Source organism: Andrographis paniculata, unplaced genomic scaffold (genome assembly GCF_009805555.1).
Source record: "Andrographis paniculata isolate CXL003 unplaced genomic scaffold, ASM980555v1 Contig22END, whole genome shotgun sequence".
Classification (NCBI taxonomy): Eukaryota; Viridiplantae; Streptophyta; class Magnoliopsida; order Lamiales; family Acanthaceae; genus Andrographis; species Andrographis paniculata.
In genome coordinates, this window is record NW_026137513.1 from 968918 (window position 1) to 976971 (window position 8054).

Sequence of the window (8054 nt, forward strand, 5' to 3'; positions counted from 1 at the left end):
AATGACCTCCACATTCCAAGGAGTGACAATACTTTAAAATAGAATTATATTCACCTTCATTGACACACCTTCGGATAACTTGATCAGCGCATCTTCTCCATAGGGAAGGGTCATCCCAAAAGTAGTATTTGGTATCACTTTTGAGTTTATCTCTTTTTGCCTTTGACCATCTTGTAGGAAATTGATTAGTAACCAAATAATTAACCAAATCAGCGTTCCAGGGACTTGAAGAGACTGCTGCAAGTAACTGTTCATCGGGGAAATAATCCTTCAAGTGCAAATCTCCTTGAGTATTCGATAATCAACTAAGATGATCGGGTACACAATTTTTGGAGCCCTTTTTATCACATATTTCTAAGTCAAACTCTTGTAACAACAGCACCCATCAAATGAGTCTTGGTTGCTCTCTTTTTTCTCCGTTAAAAACTTTAGTGCTGCATGATCAGAGAAAACAATTACTTTAGTGCCCAATAAATAAGATCTGAATTTTTCTAATGCAAAAAGCACAACAAGGAGTTCGTTTTCTGTTGTTGAATATTCAATTGGGCTCCATTAAGCGCCTTCGATGCATAGTACATTGCATAAGGAATCTTGTCATCTCGTTGTCCAAGAATTGCCCCTACGGTTGTGTCATTGGCGTCACACATCAACTCGAATGGAAGTGTCCAATTCAAAGGTTGAATGATAGATGGTGTGGTAAAGAGCTTCTTGATTCGATCAAAAGCTTGCTTGCAGCTCTCATCAAACTCAAATAAGATATCCTTTTGTAAAAGAAAGAACAGTGGGCACGCCACCTTAGAGAAATTCTTGATAAATCGTCGATAAAAACCTCCATGACCAAGAAAAGAACGCAATTCCCTCACCGAAGTGGGGTAGGGTAAAGTAATAATAGTGTCTATTTTAGCCTTGTCAACCTCTATACCTCTTGAAAAGACCAAGTGACCTAGAACAATTCCATCTTCAACCATAAACTGACATTTTTCCCAATTAAGAACCAATCTCGTTTCAATGCATCTTTGCAAGACTAAGGCCAAGTTATCTAAACATGCATCAAAATTATCACCACACACTAAAATCATCCATGAATACTTCAATGATCTTACCGACATATTCTGAAAATATACTTATCATGCACCGTTGAAAAGTCGTTGGAGCGTTACATAGTCCAAATGGCATCCGCCTACATGCAAAAGTGCCATAGGGGCATGTAGATGTCGTCTTCTCTTGATCCTCCGGTGCTATGGCAATCTGGAAGTACCCTGAAAATCCATCTAGAAAATATTAGTGAGATTTTCCTGCTAATCGCTCAATCATTTGATCAATAAAAGGTAAGGGAAAGTGGTCTTTTTTTGTGACGGCGTTCAACCTACGGTAGTCGATACACTGGCGCCATCCAATTTGTTTCCGACTGGAATCAACTTACCATCATTGTCAGCCTCAACCGTAACTCATGCTTTCTTAGGTACCACATGAATCAGACATACCCATGGACAATCTGCGATAGCATAAATAATCTCGACATCCAATAGTTTCAAAATCTCTTTCTTCACCACTTTCATCATCACAGGATTCAATCGCCTTTGAGGTTGCCTTACTGCTTTTGCATTCTCCTCCAACATAATGTGATGTGTGCAAAGAAATGGGCTGATGCCTTTTATGTCAGCTATGGTCCAACCAATAGCTTCTTTGTGCTTTCTCAACACCCTAATCAATCGCTCCTCTTGGATTTGAGAAAGGGAAGCTGATATGATAACAAACAAGGTTTCCTTCTCTCATAGGAAAATATATTTCAGCTTATTAGGGAGTGGCTTCATCTCTAGATTCAGAGCCTGCAAAACAGAGGGCAACAATTTTTCTTTAGATTTAGTTAAAGGCAACGTTGCTTGTTCTAACCTAGTTGTCTTGAATTCCGAATATTGTAGTGCGTGCATTGCTTCTCTTAGCTGTGAATTCATCAATTTTTCTGCACTGAATTGCGCATTAAGATGGTATGCCAGAACAATCTCCAAAGGGTCTCTTCCACTTAAATAAAAAATTTCTTGCACGTTCTCATAAAAAACATCTAAGCTATACAAAGCGCTAGATTCTCCAGGGTATTTCATAGCATCGGAAATATTAAATTGTACTTTCTCACCATCAAACTCCATAGAAAGTATACCCTGCTTGACATCTATTTTAGTTTGCGCAGTGCACATAAATGGTCTACCAAGCAATATCGGTGAAGGATTTGGAGAGTTATCATCAAGCATATCAAGCACATAAAAATTCACTGGAAAAATTAATTCATTAACCTGCACTAGGACATCTTCAATCATCTCTTCAGGGTAAGCATTAGTCCTATCGGCTAGTTGTATAATAATCCTAGTTTCTTTTAATGGCCCAACATTTAGAGATTTATAAATAGACTTAGGCATCACAATTATTGCGGCTCCTAAATCTAACATTGCTCGCTTAATCTCTAACTTACCTATCTTACAGGGAACCAAGAACATACCTGGATCGCCACATTTAGGAGGGAGTTTACGTTGTATGACAACAGATACGCTTTCGCCAGCAATAATGCACTCATCTCCTCGCAATCTCTTTTTATTTGCAAAGTTCCTTCAAGAATTTGGCATACTTCGGAACTTGTTTGATAGCATCCAACAAAGGTATGCTCAATTCCACTTTTCTAAACATCTTCATCACCTCCTTGTTTTTTATCACTCTTCCTCCGTTTCTCTAACCTGCAAGGAAATGGTGCGGCGTTAATCTTAGGGTAAGTAGGCATTTCAGAAGTTACCTTGTTTGGTTTTTCATGAGCAGCTTTCTCTATCTCTTTTTCGATCTCCTCTTCATCCTTGTCCTTTTAAATTTCAATTTTAGGTCCTTCTAATTCCTTTTCGCTTCGTAAAACCATCGAGCTCATGTTCTTCAGATTAGCGTCAGGCTGTGCAGGCAATTTACCTTTCTCCCTTGATTTAATCTCCCACATCTCATTTGCTATTTTACTCACTTGTTCTTCCAAGCTCTTGATGTTGTTTCGAGTCTCTTGTTGAAATTGTAACACGTTAGACGTCATAGTTTTCATCATATCTTGTAAAGAGTTATCTGGAACCGCTTGAGGAGGTTATTGATTGTGATTGGGTGGGCGGAATCCTTGTGAAGGGCCTCCGACGTGTGCTTGTTGATTTCCATACTTCAGATTGGGGTGATCCCTCTATCCTGGATTATAGGTATTTGAGAAGGGGTTGTATGCTCTAGGGGCGAATCCTGCAGCATTAACATCCAGTCCTTGAGTCATCATGGGACAAGCATCAGAAGGGTGTTCTGTGCTAGTGCATATTCCACATGCCATAACTTGTGCATTCCCTATAGCCATCTGTTGAACAATTGAAGTTAGTTCGCTTAATTGTTGTTGTAGAGTACTTACCTCACTTGCCTCTTTCACTGTCACTATGTCTCTTAGGCCTAACTGTTGCGAGTTCATAGTCATGTCATTCAGTAGATCCCACGCATCTTAGGGGTCTTGTTCATCAAAGCTCCTCCACTTGCTATATCTATGATCCTCCTATCGATGAAAGTCAAATCTTCATAGAAATATTGAATTACTAATTGTTCAGGGATTTGATGTTGAGGACATCACATAATTAAAACATTAAATCGGTCCCAATACTCAAATAAAGACTCCCTTGTTTGTTGTTTGATCCCACATATTTTTTTCCTTATGTTCGAAGCTCGTGAGGCAGGAAAGTACGTCTCAAGAAACTTTCTCTTCATGTCAGTCCATGTGTTGACGCTTCCAGCATGTAGATTGAATAGCTAATCTTTTGCAGCATCTTTCAGTGAGAAGGGAAAAACACGAAGCTTGATTTAATCTTCTGTTACTCCTTTTGGCTTCATACTTGTGCAGACGACATAAAATTCTTAAAGATGCTTATGTGGCTCTTCTCCTCGCAACCCATGGAAAGAAGGCAACAAGTGTATTAGTCCTAATTTTAATTCAAAACAATTGTCACCGTCTACCGTCGAATATGTGATGCAGAGATGCTGCTAGGTCAAGTTAGGGGCTGCCAACTCCCTTAATCTCTTTTGATCCATCTATTCTTCTAGCTCGATCTCGTAAGAACTAAAATTGCTAGATGATTCTGAAGCTAAATATTTTTGGCGATGCTCCCTAGTTTCTTTTCTCAATCGACGCGCAGTCTTCTCAATTTCGGGGTCAAAAATCAAGTTTTCTGTGCGATCAGATGTCGACATAAACTAGAAAAAGTCAGATTTTTAAAAATAATATAAAACAACCAAAGATAAATTGAACCAATTAGAATTCCCCGACAACGGCGCCAAAATTTGACAGGCTTTTGTCACAAGCTACAAAATTTAAATAAAATGAACGTACTTCTGCAATAAAAATAACGTAGTATAGATAAAGTAGGGTCGTCTCCTCAGGGAATTTAAAAGGTTTTCTTTTCGATTGTTTAATTTATAAATATAATAAAAGGGGGGATTTTGGAAGAAGAAAATAAAAATAAAATAACAAGCTAAAAAATCTACTACTAAAATATACATTCAATAAAAATTAGTTTCCAGTCTATGAATGAAATTGATAACTTGGGTAGTGGATTTGGTCATCGATAAATATTTAATTTTCATTGGTTTCTAAATAAATTAGTTATAGTTACCGACACTCGCCTAATAACCAACTCTTCCTTAATTTCTTGACAATCTAGGTACGCCCGTCAACTGCTTCCCTAGTTAGACTAGAATCCTAGTGACGCCACAAAGAATTTACTAGCCTAACCGCCTTGCGAACTAGAAGAGCCTAATTCAATTTAACAATTAACTATGCGAAATATTTTAAAATTGATTCCGTGATTTCCTAATGGTGTCTGCCACTTGTTGCTACTTGAACAAAATTAAAATGCAATTACGGACGCCTAATTTAGTTTAGCAATTAATCCTTAATCCAATTGAAACATCTGGCCACAATACCCAACCAAATAAAAGATTATAACTCAAAGGAATCAGAAACCACAGAAATATTTAGGAACCAATGAAATATCATAAATCAGAACAAGTCTAATCTTCCAAATCCATACCAAGTTGTTTTCCACTCCTAGACTAGAAAAGTAAACTACTCGCTAATCATAGGAGGAAGAACAAAGAAAAAGGAAGCAAAGAGAAACATTGCATGAGAATGATGTTGGTAGCGGTAAAACTTGAAATATTCTTGGTAGAATATTTCTCCTTTTTGCCCTTACACGGTTTCTCTCTGGGACTCTTCTGCACGGTGTTCTCCTCAGCAAGTAGCATAAAGTGGTGCCTCCCGCTTCTTTCTTTCCTTTATATTTGCCCTAATTTGTAACAATTGGGCCTTGGACATTTTTGCTCTCTTTTTCCACTAATTATATCAATTTTATTATTTTTCTCCTGCAAATTATAAATAAATAATATATGCCCAAATCAGGTAGAATCTAATCAAAACCAACCAAATATCGCAAATAATATAAATTTTAACGCATGCTATTTATGGCTATCACTCTGATATCAATTTGTTAGGATTATGGCCCCAAACAAATATTTGCAGAACCTTAACAATGGAAAAAATAAGAACAAGAAATTTAAAAGACATAAGGATATACGTGGTTCGGTCAAGATGACCTACATCCACGAGCAAAGGCGGAGCAAACTTTCACTATCAAGAGAGAATACAAAATAGGCTCGAATAACAATTCTAAAGTCCACAACTCTCAATCTCCTAAAACACCCTAAGACAAAATAAGTAACCCACAAATATGTATGGAAAGACTATTTGTCTAATTTTGGTGTGTATAAAACGCAATCCAAGACTACCAATTTATAGTAGAATCTTATGGCTAATTTGTCACCACAAGCAATGTGGGACAAATATTACTTAAAACTTTAAAACAAACCAATGTGGGACAAAACCACATTACATTAATGATATGATATAATGAATATTAAAAATTATGTAATTAGCATGACAAGATGGTGATATATTTTTTTACCAATAAGTTATTATATATGGAGTTATCTGAAATATAACATTTTTTTAAATAATAAAATTGATTACAAATGATCCAACCTCAATTTAAGGATTTACTTTTAGGAAATTAGATCACAGTTATTTACGAATTATCTTTTACATGACACATTAAAAATAATATTTCTTATAATATTTTGCTACAATGATCTATATTATATCAGAGAGGATAGGGTATTGAACCACCCATGCTGAATTACTAAATTTTATTAGTCTAATTTACATAATATAATTATAATCATTAATTTTTAATTATCGGCTTGGGTGCTGAATTTTTAGTTCAACACCCTATTCCCTCTTATATTATATTTTCAATAGTTAATGTACTTTCTATATAATACACTCAATTTAAAAATATTGAGGACTACCTCTAACAATTTAAAAAATAAAAAATAAAAAAATAAAAAATAACCTGAATTAACTCACTCTCTCCCACCGTCCACCCATCGCACCAAATTCTCACGCTCGTTTTGTATCCGCAAAAACCTTCTGACACGCCGTCGTCAAGAAGTTTCCGGATTCGACTGCCCTCACACTCATTTTGTATCTGCAAAAACTTCTGACACGCCGTCGCCAAGAAGTAGCCGGATTCGACTGCCCCCACGCTATCGCCCATTGATTCGAACAACGCTTCCGTGACTCATTCCATTTCCGACTCAATGCATCACACATTTCTTCCGTTTTTCTCATTATTTCTAATCCCTAGAGCAGAGTATCAATGGTAGAACACATGGTAGATATTAAGGCGTCAGCTAAGCCCAAGGCCACGAAGAGCAACCGCATTAAATTTCCATGTACTCCGAGAAGGGTTGTTGACATCAACAACGAGAAGCTTGATCTTCGCCCATTATTGATGCTTTGAGGTACTTTCTAAGTCAAACTTATTTTAAAGGCCTTTTGTATGTAAAACTCATGGCTATGAGTGTCGAAACGATCATAAAGTTATTGAGTTTTAGGGATCTCGATCGTGAGTATTTTGTATCATATATATTTGATTCCTATATATTCTACAACTTATACAAAAATAATAATAATAAAAAAAATGGTTCTAATGTAAAATAAAAATAACTCAATTAATACGAAAGTTTCAAGTATGGTTTATTCATTTTATTTATGGTTGAAGACCGAGCACAATATTCACTGCTTGTATTTTGTGGAAAAAAAGTTTATTTCCTGCATTGTGTTATTAATCTTTTTTTTTTTTTCTCTTATGTTCAACAACTTGTATTTCTTCTGTCATTCTAAGCTGCTTATGAACATAGTTTTATGGATTCTTCTGCGCCGATTCTCCTTTATTTTCAAGGACAAATCCGATCTCGCATTTGGTTGCACAAAATGTCCTACATTCAAGATGATATAGAAATCAACCAAATATGATACTCCCTCCTTCCTATAACAAACTATCAATTTTTCTATTTTGGTTCATCCCATAACAAAGTATTCATTTCCTTTTTTAGTAATTGTACTATCTACTTAACACTACAAATACCCTTGCAACTTACAATATATTACACAAATGCCATTACATTTATATCACACAATACTAATAAGGTTATTTTAGTCATTTGTACTTTATTCCTACTACATATCAATATAATATTAATATACCTTAAACTACGTACAAAAAGCAAACGAATACTTACTTATGGGACGGAGGGAGTATATTTATTATATTAATATGATGTACATTTAAAAGAAAGATATTCGTATATATATTTAAAGGTCCTAGTGAAACTGTTTTTACGATTTATCTTTTATAAAAAAACATTTCTAGATTTATCTTTTATAAAAAAACATTTCTAGTGGAATTTTTATTTGTAACTGATATTTTTGCATATAAAATAAAAATAATGCAACTAATTGACTTTTTATGAAAATTGATCCGATGTATTATATATACAATATTGTGATATATTTAATTACATGACAAAATATGATGTATGTTTCAATTAAATATGATACATGTTCAAAAAAAAATACGATGTTAATAAGTATATAATATATGATTATA

General features: G+C 35.2%; 1 non-coding gene across 1 annotated transcript; it reads left to right on the forward strand.

Moving 5' to 3' along the window:
• Window positions 1–3604: 3604 nt before the first annotated feature.
• LOC127245738 (small nucleolar RNA R71) lies at window positions 3605–3711 on the forward strand. Its single transcript, XR_007837477.1, has one exon. It is a non-coding gene; the product is annotated as a small nucleolar RNA R71 (small nucleolar RNA).
• The last annotated feature ends 4343 nt before the right edge of the window (window positions 3712–8054 follow it).